Source organism: Schistocerca americana, chromosome 8 (assembly GCF_021461395.2).
Source record: "Schistocerca americana isolate TAMUIC-IGC-003095 chromosome 8, iqSchAmer2.1, whole genome shotgun sequence".
Classification (NCBI taxonomy): Eukaryota; Metazoa; Arthropoda; class Insecta; order Orthoptera; family Acrididae; genus Schistocerca; species Schistocerca americana.
The window spans coordinates 514,160,472-514,177,501 of NC_060126.1; positions in this window are offsets into that span (position 1 = coordinate 514,160,472).

Here is a 17,030-nt window from a genome sequence, read left to right on the forward strand (position 1 = left end):
CTGGAGACATGTTGCCTGGTCGGATGAGTCTCGTTTCAATTTGTATGGAGCGGATGGACGCGTACGGGTATGGAGATAACCTCATGGATCCATGGATCCTGCGTGTCAGCCGGAGGCTGTTCAACCTGGTGGACGCTGTGTAATGGTTTGGGGCGTGGCCAGTTGGAGTGATATCGGACCCTTGATACCTCTAGATACGACTCTGACAGGCATGCTGTCTGATCACCTGCATCAGTTGATCTGCATTGTGCATTCCGATCGACTTGGGGAATTACAGCAGGGCAATGCGACACCCCACACTTCCAGAATTGCTACAGAGTAGCTGCAGGAAAACTCTTCAGAGTTTAAACACTTCCGCTGTCCACCAAACTTCCGAGACATGAAGATTATCGAGTATATCTGGTATGCTTACATCGTGCTGTTCAGAATAGATCTTCACCGTCTCGTACCACTAGGGATTTATGGACTGCCCTGCAGGATTCATGGTGGAAGTTCCCTCCATCACTACTTTAGTCATTAGTCGAGTCCATGGCTCGTCGTGTCGCGGGAATTCTGCGTCCTCGCGGGGGCCCTACACGATATTGGGCAGGTGTACCAGTTTCTGTGGCTCTTCAGTGTAAATTTTGAGGAAATAACATGGCGGAAAGAAATGCAATCGTTTTCCGCAAAGCATAAAAAAGTCGCAAAAATGAATATAATTCAAATACGTGATTAAACTGAAACGGTACAACGAGTGGCGCAGTATGGATGTTTTCTATCGAGTCAGAGGAAACGGTGGGACAGAGACGGCGCCATACGCTGGGAAACGCTGTAGTAAGCAGCAACGCGGTCCCCTCCTCGCCTGCTGGTAAGGGAGGCGCCGGGGAGGGTGATGCAGGCGGACCAAACGACTGCCTGCCGCAGCGGCCCGCCTCCAGCCCCGCTGGAGGCTGGTGGCTGGAGGCTGGAGGCTGGCCGCTGCGAGGCGGCGCCGCGCTCCGCCCTGCTCACTACACACCCTCGTGCTCACCACTCTGCCATTCAGTGCACGGATACAACAACCGTGGGAACATTCTTCTTCCGTCATGTAGATACTTTTCAAGCCACATCTGATTATTTCTGCAGCTCTGAAACGTGCGGGTGTTTGATCCAGAAGCTAGCCCAGCGCTGGGACTTGCGGACGATAAAGGAGAGCGTATTTCTCTATGCCTGTCATACGAAATAAAGAAACACTGCAGCCGAAACCAGCGAAGTACTGACACATAAACATATATTCACATCAGATGGAAAGCTTGTACGAGCTGTACGGAATACGAGGCTGTCGTATTGCGGTGCCGACTAGAAGCTGCGTTACGTCTTCAGACCGCTAAATCTGCAAGGTTGTCTTAATCTGCAGTGACTGGACAGTTCTTTCTTGAGAGGTGTGCGTTTTGCGTTTCAAATTTCGATGTATAGTGTAGGCAGTTGTGACGTACGCGTGTATTGTTTGTGTCGTGACGGCGTGTTCTGTTGTCACGGCTTTGCCCCCGAGTAATAGTGAGGGGCTGCACAGCACAGCACGGCGCACTGGAGAGCGGAGTGTGGGACTCGGCCCAGGGTGCTCGCCGGCTCCCGACGTGGCGGCCGGACATCCCAAAAGCTCCTCAACTCGCCCCTCAGCTCCACCGCTCTGGTGCTGAAAATTTCTCCTGGAAGCAAATCCTAGTGGTCGTCCCCGTTGTGAGCCCCTTCCGAGTGCGACTGCAGCCTCTGGTGAGGAGACTGTGCAGCGGGTGTGGGTGACTTGCACAGCCAAGTGCGCGGCGGCGGCGGCGGCTGCTGTGTGTGTGTGTGGACGCCGTGGGCCCACGCGGAAGCCGCCGGGCCGCCTCTCTGCCGCCTCCCGCTGCTGCTGGTGATGCCGCCGGCAGTGGCGGTGCGCCCACGCCGCCTCTCGCACTGCGGCGTCTCCTCCAAGGGTCGACGCCCTGTTCTCACGTCGTACCGCTTACGGGGCAGCTGCTGCCCGCTGCTCTGTTTTATTTCGTCACCTGTTTTACTACGGCTGCGCGATGCTACGGTTTAAACTAAAGGCCCGTCCACACGCAACGATCTGTCTGCGCAAATGTCTGCGCACATCACATCTGCGCAGACAGATCCTTGCGTGTGGACATAAGATTTGCACCAACCTGAGGTGTGTGCAAACCTGGAAGTTGGAGGTTTGAGGGAAACCTCTCAAATCTGTGGGTTCAAACCGCATCTGCGCAGACAAGTTGGAGCGTGTGGACAGGAGATCGCCGCAAATTGGCGCGAAACAGCTCTTTGCTCAGTCTAGTGTTTGTATTTGTGCACACAGGGCATTAAAATGGCTGATACTCGTCAGTGTTCTCGAGAGACTGTAAGTGAATTCACTGAAATATATAGAAACCACCCATGTTTGTGAAAATTAAAAGTAAAGAATATAGAGACCGAGACAAAGAGACAGCAGCATACAGTGCTCTAATTGAAAAATTGCGGGCCGTTGACACCTCGGCAAACAGAGAAACAGTAATAAAAAAAAATAAAAAAATTCGTTGCGAACTGTTTACCGAAAAGAGTTATCCAAAGTTCAGAAATCTAGAAGATCTGGTGTAGGAGTAGATCAAGTATACCAGCCAACGTTATGGTATTTTGATCTGCTTGGCTTTCTTAGTGATCAATAAACGCCAAGACCATGCAGGAGTACAATTGAAGATGAAATTGGAGTGTCAATGTGCGAGGAAATGGAACACGAGGTAATGTAAAACAAAATATATCACATACGTTTATGAAAAGTTTATTCGAAAGAATATATTTGTGTGCAAACATAATAGAAAATTAACTGCTGTTATAAAAAAAACGATGCATGTAATTGTCCATGTTTTAGGTTCGCCAGGCAACTCTCGCAGTAAATTTACGTGAGAAAACTGCTTTCGCTGTAGCAGCCACTGTCTACACCATTTTGACCGCTTTCTCTGTTTCCTGCGGTTGGTGTGAATGTTTCCTGCAACACAAGTTGCGAACACAGACCACAACAGAACTTCCTCCATTTCTATATTTCAAAATAACTGAATTAAGTTTTTTGACGTTTACGGGGAGCGTAGTCGCTTGCCACTGAGATTTCTTTTCTACGCCAACAGATGGCGGGCGAGTACTAGACTGGAGTTTGTGTCGTGTGAACACACCACATTTGCAGCGATCTTTTGCATGTACAGACATCTGCGCCGATGTCTGCGCAGACAGACCGTTTCGTGTGGACCGGCCTTAAGACCTGTGTACCCAGCTTCGTGCGGTCCTACCAACTACCGCGGGCTGTTTGTAGCAGTCAGTGGGCCAACTGCGCTTCCAGAGACGACGAATCGAAGAATTATGAGAGTTTCTCAACCTGTCGTAAATGTCATTTGCGTATTTCTTGAACCTCTGGATCAGGAGCTATTGTTCTATTGTGTATCCTCACCTACATCTAATCCGCAAACGAGAGTGGTGGGGGGCGGAGGGGGGGGGAGGGGGAGGTTTGTCGGGCACTTTCTCTTGACTCGTTTCCTGCTCCAGGCGCCAGTAGTTCGCGGGAACAGCGAGTAGCTTCCTGTGGGCTCGAATCTCTCTCGTCTTATCTTCACGGTAATATCGCCACGTATGCACAGGTGGAAGCAATAAGTATATTGCTTGCCTCTTCTGGTGACGTATACTTTCGGTTTTGTAACAAGAGGCGCTGCCGTGACGCAGAAGGCCTCTTTTGCAGCTTCTGCCACTGGAGTTTACTGAGAGCACCACCGCGCCTGCTGTGTGAACCCGCAGTGAGCACACGCGCTGCTCTTACTCTGGTCTCACCTGTTTCCTCACTCAGTCCTATCTGGCGCAGATCCCGCACTGATGAGTTATATTCAAGTATTGCTCGAACCAGTGTTTAGTAAGCTATTTCCTTTGTTCATCGAATACATTTTCTCTGAGGATTCTTACTATGAATCTCAGACTGGCAACTATCTTAGTTGTGATTAACTTTGTGTAATCGTTCCAACTGAATTCGGTCCATATCCATACTGCTACCTACTTTGCAGAAGTAACTACTTCTAGTGATCATTCTACAACTGTGTAATCATACAACAAAGGGTGTTTCCATCTCTGTACCAGCAATACATTACATTTCTTTACGCCGATGGTTAATTTCCACTCCCTGCAACAGACGTCGATTCTCTGCAGCTCTTCCTGCCACTTCGCTACAGCTGTCTGGCGTCGGCGCTTCTCCGTACACAACAGTATAGTCAGCTAAAAGCCTCACAGAACTTCCGGGGCTCTCCATTCAGAACGACTCACAGAGTTTGCTGGGGACGCTGCAGTCCAGTCATGACACAGCCGGTCTCATTCTCTCTCTAGGCTCCTATTTTGTTCATTAGGCGGCACTGCGGATCTGTATGGAAATCCTTTCACAAGTTAAGGAACACGGCATCTACCTGGGCGCCTGTATCTCCTGCTTTCTGGCTCTCGTGAACGAACAGGGCAAGCTGGGTTTCACACGGTCATTATTTCCGGAACCCATTTAGGTTCCTACAGAGCAGATTTTTTAATGAGCGCTAATGCGCTGCTTTCTGGACTCGGGTAGGCACGCCGGCCCCAGATCGAATCCACCCGGCAGCTTAACTACGGAGGCCCACGTGCCAGCCAGTTTGGATGTGATTTTTAGGCGGTTTTCCACATCTCACTAGGTGAATACCGGGCTGGTCCCCACGTCCCGCCTCAGCTACACGGCTCGCAGACATCTGAACGCATTCACACTATTCCATGGATTACACTAGAGACACAGACAGTTGGGGTGCACTAATTCCGTCCCGGGGGGTACGGGGTGGCGGCAGGAAGGGCATCCGGCCACCCCTTAAATTAACCTTGCCAAATCCGATTAACCTTGCCGACCCTGCGTCATTGTGGGAAAAAGGCACACGCAAAAAGAAAAAAAAAAAGAAGAGGAGACTTTTCAGCCTCCAGAAATGTCATAGTACGCCAGTAAAAACGTTCCAAAATACTTCAGCTGAGCGATGTTAGAGATGCTTTACGGGGAACTTCCTCGCAACATGGTATAACTGTTGATGTGCCTCGCTGTGGACTGTTTAGAGTTGGCTGAGGTGGGTCTTCAGTGGCGTTCCCGAGACGGGACAGGCCCACCCACAACAGTTCGGATGTCAGACCTGCAAATCTCGAGCCAGCATTCAACGGAGAGAGCCGACGTGGCGCTGGTGAGCGGCCAGGGGCGCCCAGGAGCGCTGCTCCCCTCCTCGTCGCTGTCGTCGGCGTGGCGCTGCCAGGACAGACGGCGCGGCGCTCCGGCGTCACTGCCAGGTCTTTCTCCGTTGGCGTCCACAGGATGGTTGTGTTGCTCATGTTCGGCGGATGCCTCTCGGTCAGTAGCTCTGCCTGGCTCTTTGCAGCATTGAAACCGGTGCCCCAATCTGCTGCCCAGCTTCAGATATCGGTGCACACGTTTTGCAGCCGTCGTTGAATACGTTCCAGCCACCCACTCGGGCAGATTAAAGCGGTGTCATCTCTGTAAACGTATTCGGTGATCCGTCCTGACGTAGGGAAGTTGGCGGTGGTTTGGGAATCTTATAACACAGGACCTATAATCGACCCCTGTCGCACTCCTGCTTGCGATTCTCTGGCGGCCGATTCGTTAATGCTGATCCTTACAATGAAGATTCTGGCGTCAAGGTATTTTCGAGTGCAGAGCTCGTACAGAAGCCCTCAGTGCCAGAGACTCTCCAACGTGTATTTGACATCTGGTAAAATCGCGCCACAGCATTCTTTGTAGGTCAAGGCGAGTGTGGCTTGGTCTACTACTACTGGCGGCAGCTGAACTAGTGTGGAGTCTACAGTCAAATGGGTCAAATGGCTCTGAGCACTATGGGACTCAACTGCTGAGGTCATTAGTCCCCTAGAACTTAGAACTAGTTAAACCTAACTAACCTAAGGACATCACAAACATCCAGGCCCGAGGCAGGATTCGAACCGGCGACCGTAGCGGTCTTGCGGTTCCAGACTGCAGCGCCTTTAACCGCACGGCCACTTCGGCCGGCCAGTCTACAGTCGTGCAACCAAATTATTCTCCAGGTAGGACGTCTTCCTGGGTGAGTTGGTGATTCAGCTGTCGGAAAACGGTGCCAGAGGACTTGCAGCCGAGGTGCTCTGTTGGCTTCTGGGGTCAGGTCTTTCAGCATCTCGATGTTGATGTCATTGTGCCCTGCAGCTTCTCATTGAAGAGTGCTTTCATGCATCACTGGGGTTAGAGTTCTGTGACGGCTGCTTGTTCTTCCTCTTCGTCTTCCCCAACAGCAGTGAGGAAAACTTGAAGACATTCTTCCGCCATCTGGATGTGGGGGTCGTTTATCGGTTCCTGCAGGGGTAGGGAATTGGCAGTGCCCGGTTTGCCCGTAGGTGTACTAACCTGGCCAGCTGGCATTGCTGACGGCGGCGGTCTCGTCCGCCATCTGGATGTGAGGTGCGGACGGCGTCCCAAGCCGCAGCGCATCTCTGCGGCGCTGCAAGTTCTTTGGCTACAGCTTCGACCATAGATACTAGTAGACTGGCCTTGCTGTGCAGAAGCTATAAGGCTGGTATGGCTCCAACATAAACCACGTGATTGTTGGCAAAACGTGGCGGGATTTCAAATCAGCGGTCTGCCATCCTATGTTTGCATCGTATTTTACCCACATTTCTCAATTGACTGCCAAACGCTTCCAACAAAACTTACTTTTTTATTTGCGAAAAATTATGTCAGAACTACATTTGACCTGGATTTGTTCACAGTACCATTTATAAAATCTAACAAATACATCGGACGCCCCTCTGGTGGGAAGCGGGACGAAATTACTATAAACTATCAATTAAAGTAAAATGTCGTTAAAATTCTTTTAAACAGTAAGAGTGGGCTCGTGTCAAAACTTTAAATATTGGATTCGCCACGTTTTGAGCTCTAGCCACTTATAAAAGAAAATGGGATATGGGAATTATGTCGACTATAGGTGCCAAAATTGTCGACTTTAGGGGCAGGTCCATTTTAGAGTATCAATTTTAGGTGCACTTCAAAGGTTCAGTTCCAAATATTTTTACAAAAATTTAAACTATCAGTTTTAAAAAAATGATGCTTTAGATGAAAAGTGAGCCTTTGAAGCTTCAGAAAATAATTTTGGAGCCTACATTTATGTAACAGTATTAGAAGGTAGAAAAAAATTCTCTTCTTGTGTCGACTATAGGTGCTCTTACCTTCTTATAATCTCACTTGTATATACAAAAAGGCGCGTATGTGCAGACGGCTTAAAGTTTTTCCGTTTCAGTGCCTGTATCCAAAGCTGCCTTCGGTTTGCATCCTTAGTGAACCTGTGAGTAGGAACGAGAAACAGTTATACTTACTTCTGTGACCGAATTATCACAGATACTTTCCAAAATGCAATATGAGTCTGACTTTACAGGCATCACTTTCAACACTTTAATTTACGTGATACTCTATTTCAAGTGTAAAAAACATATAAAAGTCACTTCAGCAGATTTCAATAAACGCATCTGCACTATCATAGAAACACACGTGAAATGTAATGCCATTTCCCCCGACAAAACGCTGAGTACAGCCATAAGCGCAACACGAAACAACCATGTTTTGCCAACATTCGCGTGACTTTAGCCCAGAGATGTTGGAGCCACGAAAATGACGTCAGGGCCAGTCTATTGTATTTATGGTCGAAGGGCTACAGTCACTCGTGGAGACTACCTCTGGCTTTTGTCTCTCGCTATCTGGTGAGGCGCCACTCCTCGGACAGCTGGCTTCTCCTTCGTACCAGGTGGAGGATATGTGGTGGCAGTGCTGCCGGTGGCAGGTCTCCAGGTTTACGCTGGACGTGGCTCCAGCCGGTCCCGGCAGCGCTGAGTTTTCCCGCCTCCCCCCCCCCCCCCCCCCCTCCCGTCGCTCCGCTCACTGTCTGCAGACTGGTGACCGCTCCCCTGCCCCACTCCCCCGTTCCCACAACGCTCGCCAAATCTGGCGGCCCTCTTCAGATCAGGGCGATTATCTCCGTTTGTCTCCAGGCAGAAACATCTGAATAAATCGAGTGCGTGGTTACGCCAGTCGGCAGCCGCCGCCTACAGATTTACAGCTTGATTACCTGCGTCTCCATTGTAATGTTCGGCATGAACCTTGACAGAAAACGTTAATGACCTGCGGGACCTGATGGCATAACATTAACCCACAACCCGAGTGTTTTGTGTAGGAGAGCGAGGTCCTTCTGTACCGGCTGTTGGTGGCGCACCATTGCAGCGCTGGGAGCTCTGAGGTCTCGCTCTCCAGTGTCAACGCACGTCAAGCCCCACTCGCTCCTTTGTCTCCATCTCTTGCAAAAAAATAAGTTTATACCCGAAGTGTTTAAATTTCATGAAAGTACGCCACTGGGACGAGACTACATTGCTACAGTGAAACAGCACAAAGCTTTGCTGAAGAAACGATGTCGTCCAATATGAAAATGTCACTATTGATTTTTCAGTTTTTCCAATGTAATTGCAGGACTGACTGATGTGCAATTACAGGAGAAGTTATATTACGAGAAAATGTTGATTTTAAGATTTTCCAGGAAAAATAAAGGAGTGGCTCATCTATAATTCCATCCGTGATGACATTTTAAATTAATGATAGAGTGCTATGTCCATGTCTAAGTAATTTTGGACTAGCTGATGAACAAGTCCAACATTATGATATGAATACTGTTCCATATAAATTATGCATACTTACAAACTGCTGTAAGATACTGATATATAGCTCGGCTGAGAGGAAAGAAGAGTCATTATTGTAGTATGCTGGCACCCCCACTCAATTGTTTGTTAGGTACGGAAATTGTGTGCTGGGAATAGCAATTCTCGGACATATTTTCGCGTCACACAGAATGAAGCAATTTAAGTTTGAAATTGTCTTTAAAAAGTTAATTTAACTAAGCAAGAACTGCACCTAATAATGATTGAATGCATGAGCTCTGTTAAAAAATGTTGCCTTCAGCATCTCCAAAGTTGCGATTTATCACTTGATTAATTACTAATTTCTGATTCTTTCTTTAGTATTGAGTAGCTGTGTTAAAATTTGTAGTTAATGTATCCTTATATTGCCAACTGCATTCAATGCTTTTGCAAATCAATTTTGGGATCAAGCAGCGATGAGAATTTATTATGACAGCAGTACTATTTATGGGTCTCTTATTTTTCATTTTCATTTATAAAGCACTAATCATGGCTTATTTCAAAACTATTTGTTCCCTAGTAGTTTTGGGAATATCACAAGGAAGGGGATGTATTACATTCTGGCTCTGTCAGACGTAAGATTATTCCGACACTTCACATCTCAGTTGAGCAAACATGCAGTAACTGACTGATGGTGTCATAAAGTGTAGTGCGTTAGGAGCAATGGACGGTTCTGAAAGGCTACATTTTAGACTTTAATCTCAGTGCTTAGCAGTTATGAGTCTGATAGTAATGTCCTAAAAATATTTTTCTTCTCGTACAAAATTTTGTCCCATGAGTGAACAACAGTGCAATCTGACTACTGCTAATGAAATATTAAGTAGTAATCTCACTTTCTAGGGCAACGGAACATATGATTGGGTCTTTTAGCAAGTCTTATAGTAATTCAAAATTACAACTAAGACGTTCAGCCACACTAACACAACATATGAGTTTTGGTCCGTCTTCTCTTGTAATAAAGAGCGTGCAGTGCGAATGTAAACTGCACCGCCAGCAACAGGCGTGAATCGCTGAAGCGATGTTTACAGGATGCAGCACGTGTCTCGAAGTTCTCTGCGGGTTAGACCTAACTTATACTGCTTGAAAATAGCGAACAAAGAAGGAAAATTACTGCTGAAGGCAGTTCATAATTCTATTAATTCCGCCTTTGGCACCTTATTTCCAATAAGCAGTGTATCATACCAGCTACTGGCGTGAATAAAGCATAAACGTGTGGTTGTGGGTTGAATATACACTCCTGGAAATTGAAATAAGAACACCGTGAATTCATTGTCGCAGGAAGGGGAAACTTTATTGACACATCCCTGGGGTCAGATACATCACATGATCACACTGACAGAACCACAGGCACATAGACACAGGCAACAGAGCATGCACAATGTCGGCATTAGTACAGTGTATATCCACCTTTCGCAGCAATGCAGTCTGCTATTCTCCTATGGAGACGATCGTAGAGATGCTGGATGTAATCCTGTGGAACGGCTTGCCATGCCATTTCCACCTGGCGCCTCAGTTGGACCAGCGTTCGTGCTGGACGTGCAGACCGCGTGAGACGACGCGTCATCCAGTCCCAAACATGCTCAATGGGGGACAGATCCGGAGATCTTGCTGGCCAGGGTAGTTGACTTACACCTTCTAGAGCACGTTGGGTGGCACGGGATACGTGCGGACGTGCATTGTCCTGTTGGAACAGCAAGTTCCCTTGCCGGTCTAGGAATGGTAGAACGATGGGTTCGATGACGGTTTGGATGTACCGTGCACTATTCAGTGTCCCCTCGACGATCACCAGTGGTGTACGGCCAGTGTAGGAGATCGCTCCCCACACCATGATGCCGGGTGTTGGCCCTGTGTGCCTCGGTCGTATGCAGTCCTGATTGTGGCGCTCACCTGCACGGCGCCAAACACGCATACGACCATCATTGGCACCAAGGCAGAAGCGACTCTCATCGCTGAAGACGACACGTCTCCATTCGTCCCTCCATTCACGCCTGTCGCGACACCACTGGAGGCGGGCTGCACGATGTTGGGGCGTGAGCGGAAGACGGCCTAACGGTGTGCGGGACCGTAGCCCAGCTTCATGGAGACGGTTGCGAATGGTCCTCGCCGATACCCCAGGAGCAACAGTGTCCCTAATTTGCTGGGAAGTGGCGATGCGGTCCCCTACGGCACTGCGTAGGATCCTACGGTCTTGGCGTGCATCCGTGCGTCGCTGCGGTCCGGTCCCAGGTCGACGGGCACGTGCACCTTCCGCCGACCACTGGCGACAACATCGATGTACTGTGGAGACCTCACGCCCCACGTGTTGAGCAATTCGGCGGTACGTCCACCCGGCCTCCCGCATGCCCACTATACGCCCTCGCTCAAAGTCCGTCAACTGCACATACGGTTCACGTCCACGCTGTCGCGGCATGCTACCAGTGTTAAAGACTGCGATGGAGCTCCGTATGCCACGGCAAACTGGCTGACACTGACGGCGGCGGTGCACAAATGCTGCGCAGCTAGCGCCATTCGACGGCCAACACCGCGGTTCCTGGTGTGTCCGCTGTGCCGTGCGTGTGATCATTGCTTGTACAGCCCTCTCGCAGTGTCCGGAGCAAGTATGGTGGGTCTGACACACCGGTGTCAATGTGTTCTTTTTTCCATTTCCAGGAGTGTATAAGTCGTGAAATTGATAAATGATTTGGGGGGAAACTTGACGTTACTTGCAATTATTATTCAATGAATGATGGTTCAGAAATAGTAGATAGATATGACGTCCAACAGACCAAGTAGACATACAACATCACGTATTCCCAATAACGGAAAATGTAGCCCATATGCTTTCAATCCCCGTAATGCTACTTAGTGAATGAGAAAGTAAAATAGAAAGTGTTTGTATTTTCAGACGGTTCGAACAATAGTAGATACCAGTCCTCGCTACGTCGGACAAAAACGTGTACCTGACCGAGGCCTAGCTTTGCTTATGTTGAACACACTTCTGAAAAACCGGAAAAAGAATCGTATACCATAGAAATAAGCGAATGCAACGCTAGCAAGCAACTCTGTCTCTCTCTCTCTCGCTGTGAATCCTGAATGCTGTAACTGAGAAACGGCCATCTCTGCGGAGCACGAGGCTGGAGCGTCTGAACGCAACGAGCAGTGTGACGTCAGCTGGTGCAGGCGGAGACGGCGGGGAGGCGCGGCGCAGCCAGCCACTGGTCCGGCCGGCCCTGTTCCAGCCGAGACTGAACGGCCGCCCAGCCGCCCCAGCTCACTGGTCGACAGGGATGCGCGCTCGTGAGGCCCACTCGCAGATATGCTTCACCGTGCAGCCAAAACATACAACTCCCACACCAGACGAGAGCGCTTAGTGCATAGTCTTTGAGTTACGTGAGTGATAAACAACCGGCCTATTGAAATATACTACTGGCCATTAAAATTGCTACACCACGAAGATGACGTGCTACAGACGCCAAATATAACCGACAGGAAGAAGATGCTGTGATATGCAAATGGTTAGCATTTCAGAGCATTCACACAAGGTTGGCGCCGGTGGCGACACCTACAACGTGCTGACGTGAGGAAAGTTTCCAACCGATTCCTCATACACAAACAGCAGTTGACCGGCGTTGTCTCGTGAAACGGTGTTGTGATGCCTCATGTAAGGAGGAGAAATGCGTACCATCACGTTTCCGACTTGGTCGGATTGTAGCCTATCGCGACTGCAGTTCATCGTATCACGACATTGCTGTTCGCTTTGGTCGAGATCCAATGACTGTAAGCAGAATATGGAATCGGTGGGTTCAGGAGGGTAATACGGAACGCCGTGCTGGATCCCAACGGCCTCGTATCACTAGCAGTCAAGATGATAGGCATCTTATCCGCACGGCTGTAACGGATCGTGCAGTCACGTATCGATCCCTGAGTCAACAGATGGGGACGTTTGCAAGACAACAACCATCTGCACGAACAGTTCGACGACGTTTGCAACAGCATGGACTATCAGCTCGGAGACCATGGCTGCGGTTACCCTTGACGCTGCATCACAGACAGGAGCGCCTGCGATGGTGTACTCGACGACGAACATGGCTGCACGAATGGCAAAACGTCATTTTTTCGGATGAATCCAGGTTCTGTTTACAGCATCATGATGGTCGCATCCGTGTTTGGCGACATCGCGGTGAACGCACATTGGAAGCGTGTATTCGTCATCGCCATACTGGCGTGATGGTATGGGGTGCCATTGGTTACATGTCTCGGTCACCTCTTGTTCGCATTGACGGCACTTTAAACAGTGGACGTTACATTTCAGATGTGTTACGACCCGTGGCTCTACCCTTCATTCAATCCCTGCGAAACCCTACATTTCAGTAAGATAATGCTCGGCCGCATGTTGCAGGTCCTGTACGGGCCTTTCTGGATACAGAAAATGTTCGACTGCTGCCCTGGCCAGCACATTCTCCAGATCTCTCACCAACTGAAAACGTCTGGTCAGTGCTGGCCGAGCAACTGGCTCGTCACAATACGCCAGTCACTACTCTTGATGAACCGTGGTATCGTGTTGAAGCTGCACGGCCAGCTGTATCCGTATACGCCATCCAAGCTCTCTTTGACTCAATGCCCGTTATTACGGCCAGAGGTGGTTGTTCTGGGTACTGATTTCTCAGGACCTATGCACCCAAATTGAGTGAAAATGTAATCACATGTCAGTTCTAGTGTAATATATTTGTCCAATGAATACCCGTTTATCATCTACATTTCTTTTTGGTGTAGCAGTTTTAATGGCCAGTAGTGTATGTAATGTAAAAGATGTTGCTCACAAACGGCGTTCGGTACTACGAGTACACGTATCGCAAGAAGCTGCAGCCAACTGTATAGTCTTGCAGTCTCACAGTCTGCTCTGATAGAAGATGGGATGATTACACTCAGGTCACTGCGCCAAAGATCACGTTTTCATTCATTACTCATTACTAAAATATAATAATACAATAATAAGGGAGAACCTCCCAGTACTAAGCCACCACCACGTATCAAAACTTCTTTAGAATGTCAGAATGTCAATTTTTGTAGAGCAACTGACTAACTCGAGATAGACCCCGACCGCTTAGCATGCCATAGGCTTTTGCGTGCCGAGCGACAGCCCAGCTACCCGGGACAGTCGTTGACGAGGACTGGAAGAGCGTATCTGCTACGATTCCAGAGGCAGGGAGTGACTGCGAGCGAGGCAGGGAGTAATTGAGCTTGTTGTTGTTGTGGTCTTCAGTCCTGAGACTGGTTTGATGCAGCTCTCCATGCTACTCTATCCTGTGCTAGCCTCTTCATCTCCCAGTACCTACTGCGGCCTACATCCTTCTGAATCTGTTTAGTGTATTCATCTCTTGGTCTCTCTCTACGATTTTTACCCTCCACTCTGCCCTCCAATACTAAATTGGTGATCCCTTGATGCCTCAGAACATGTCCTACCAACTGATCCCTCCTTCTAGTCATTTTGTGCCACAAATTTCTCTTCTCTCCAATTCTGTTCAACACCTGCTCATTACTTATGCAATCTAGCCTTCATCATTCTTCTGTAGCACCACATTTCGAAAGCTTCTATTCTCTTTTTGTCTAAACTATTTGTCGTCCACGTTTCACTTCCATACATGGCTACACGCCATACAAATACTTTCAGAAAGACTTCCTGACACTTAATCTATACTCGATGTTAACAAATTTCTCTTCTTCAGAAGCGTTTTCCTTCCATTGCCAGTCTACATTTTATACCCTCTCTACTTCGACCATCATCAGTTATTTAGCTCCCCAAATAGCAAAACTCCTTTACTACTTTAAGTGTCTCATTTCCTAATATAATACCCTCAGTATCATCCGATTTAATTCGACTACAGACCATTACCCTCGTTTTGCTTTTGTTGATGTTCATCTTATACCCTCCTTTCAAGACACTGTCCACTCCGTTCAGCTGCTCTTCCAGGTTCTTTACTGTCTCTGACAGAATTACAATGTCATCGGCGAACCTCAAAGATTTTATTTCTTCTCCATGGATTTTAATTCCTACTACGAATTTTTCTTTTGTTTCCTTTACTGCTTGCTCAATATAAGAGATTCAATAACATCGGGGACAGGCTACAACCCTGTCTCACTCCCATCCCAACCACTGCTTCCCTTTCATGCCCCTCGACTCTTATAACTGCCATCTGTTTTCTGTACAAATTTTAAATAGCCTTTCGCTCCCTGTATTTTACCCCAACCACCTTCAGAATTTGAAAGAGAGTATTCCAGTCAACATTGTCAAAAGCTTTGACTGTACAAATGCTAGAAACGTAGGTTTGCTTTTCCTTAATCTATTTTCTAAGACAAGTCGTAGGGTGAGAATTGCCTCAAGTGTTCCAGCATTTGTACGGAATCCAAACTGATCTTCCCCGAGGTCGGCTTCTACCAGTTTTCCCATTCGTCTGTAAAGAATTTGTGTTAGTATTTTGCAGCCGTGACTTATTAAACTGATAGTTCGGTAATTTTCACATCTGTCAACACCTGCTTTCTTTGGGATTGGAATTATTATATTCTTCTTGAAGTCTGAGGGTATTTCGCCTGTCTCATACATCTTGCTCACCAGATGGTAGAGTTTTGTCAGGGCTGGCTCTCCCAAGGCTATGAGTAGTTCTAATGGAATGTTGTCTACTCCCGGGGCCTTGTTTCGACTAGTTTTTATAATAAAACGTAAGAAATCAAAAGTCGATAGCATCCGAGGAGTTTAATTTCGGCGGCAGTGAGCGTCAGACAGGACATGGGCGGCTGGCTCGACTAGAACCTTACAGCGACAACAACAGGGGGGCGGCCCGCGCGCTGGCGAGGCGACGGCGCTACTTGGAGGCGGCTCGCTGGCGGCGGCTTTCAGAGTTCCAGTACTTCGCTGTGACGCAGCAAGACACAACTAAGCCTCTGACACGCCAGGCTACTCTTGCAGAAGTGGAGAAAGTCGCGTGCAGTCTGTGATAACGCCAGGGGGGGGGGGGGGGGGGGGAGGGGAGGGGGACAACCACACGCGGACTCACTGTGCTGAGTGACCTAACGTCGTATTCAGTAGCGACGACAGCGTATACTGACTGCAAGGAGGCGTTTAACAGCGGAGGACCACCTAATGGCATCTCATGTTCGTCCCCCTAGCGGCTAGCAGAGTCCACTACTGATCTCACAAGTCATTTGGGTCTCTATGACTGAATTTATATTCAGAGTTCACACAGCTTTAGCCACTGACAGCTGCAATGGAAAAGCGCAGACTTGTCCATGTGTGTAAAGGCAAGCTGTCGCTCGTTCATTAGCCCATAATTCTAGGTCAAATGTACCTCTAGAAATGAAAGCCGATGCCCCCCAACTGCCTGTACCCAAACACTGGGCAGCTAAGCATACCGGATAAAATGTTCAGTCATCCTCACAACACGTTGCCTCAATCCAGTGAGGAAGACAGTCGACAAGTTTCTTGAGGTATGCTATGTCCATCTTAAGAAAAGCATTGATGTGCATACAGGGTGATTATAACTAAAGTTAAACTTTCAAACCGCTGTAGAAATAACACCACAGTTCAGAATGACGTCATATTGCAACGGAATATTATCGGAGAAGGGGGAAACGTATGGCAGAAGAAAAATTAATAGTTACAAAATGTAGCAATAGATGGCGCTCTAAGCATCATAATTTAATAGTGGTCGACTACAAATGAATCATACAACAATGCCTAATGTGTACGTTTGACGTTAAACAAACTGTACTGCCCAGTGCGCGTGGTTGTTCAGGTGTGATACTCTTAGTTACGTAAGCCTATCCACCACGGCAAGAGCATATCACATCGTATGGGAAAAATCGGTTTTTAAGAGTCCTGAGGCCAAAAACCGCATAAAAACCATCAACCACGTCGGTTTTTAATTGCCCTGAGGCCAAGAACCGCATAAAAAGCATCAATCACATACTTTTCTAACTGTCCTGAGGCTAAAAACCGCATAAAAAGCATAAATCACATCGGTTTTTAATTGTCCTGAGGCCAAAAACTGCATAAAAAGCATCAATCAAAATCAAATCGGATTATTAATTTCCGTCTGACTGGCGCAAAACATGTTCAATATGCTGCGCACGGTTTTCTGCAACAAGTCGAAATCGAGAAACAGCATGTCCCACAACTGATCGAAGTGTTTCCGAGGTCACGTTCAGAATGTGTTGCGCAGTGCCTGCCCTGAATGCAGCTAAGTTTGCAATCGGAACGCTGAACATCTTTCCGATAGCCCTACTGCCAGAAGTCACACGGATTAAGATCAGATGAT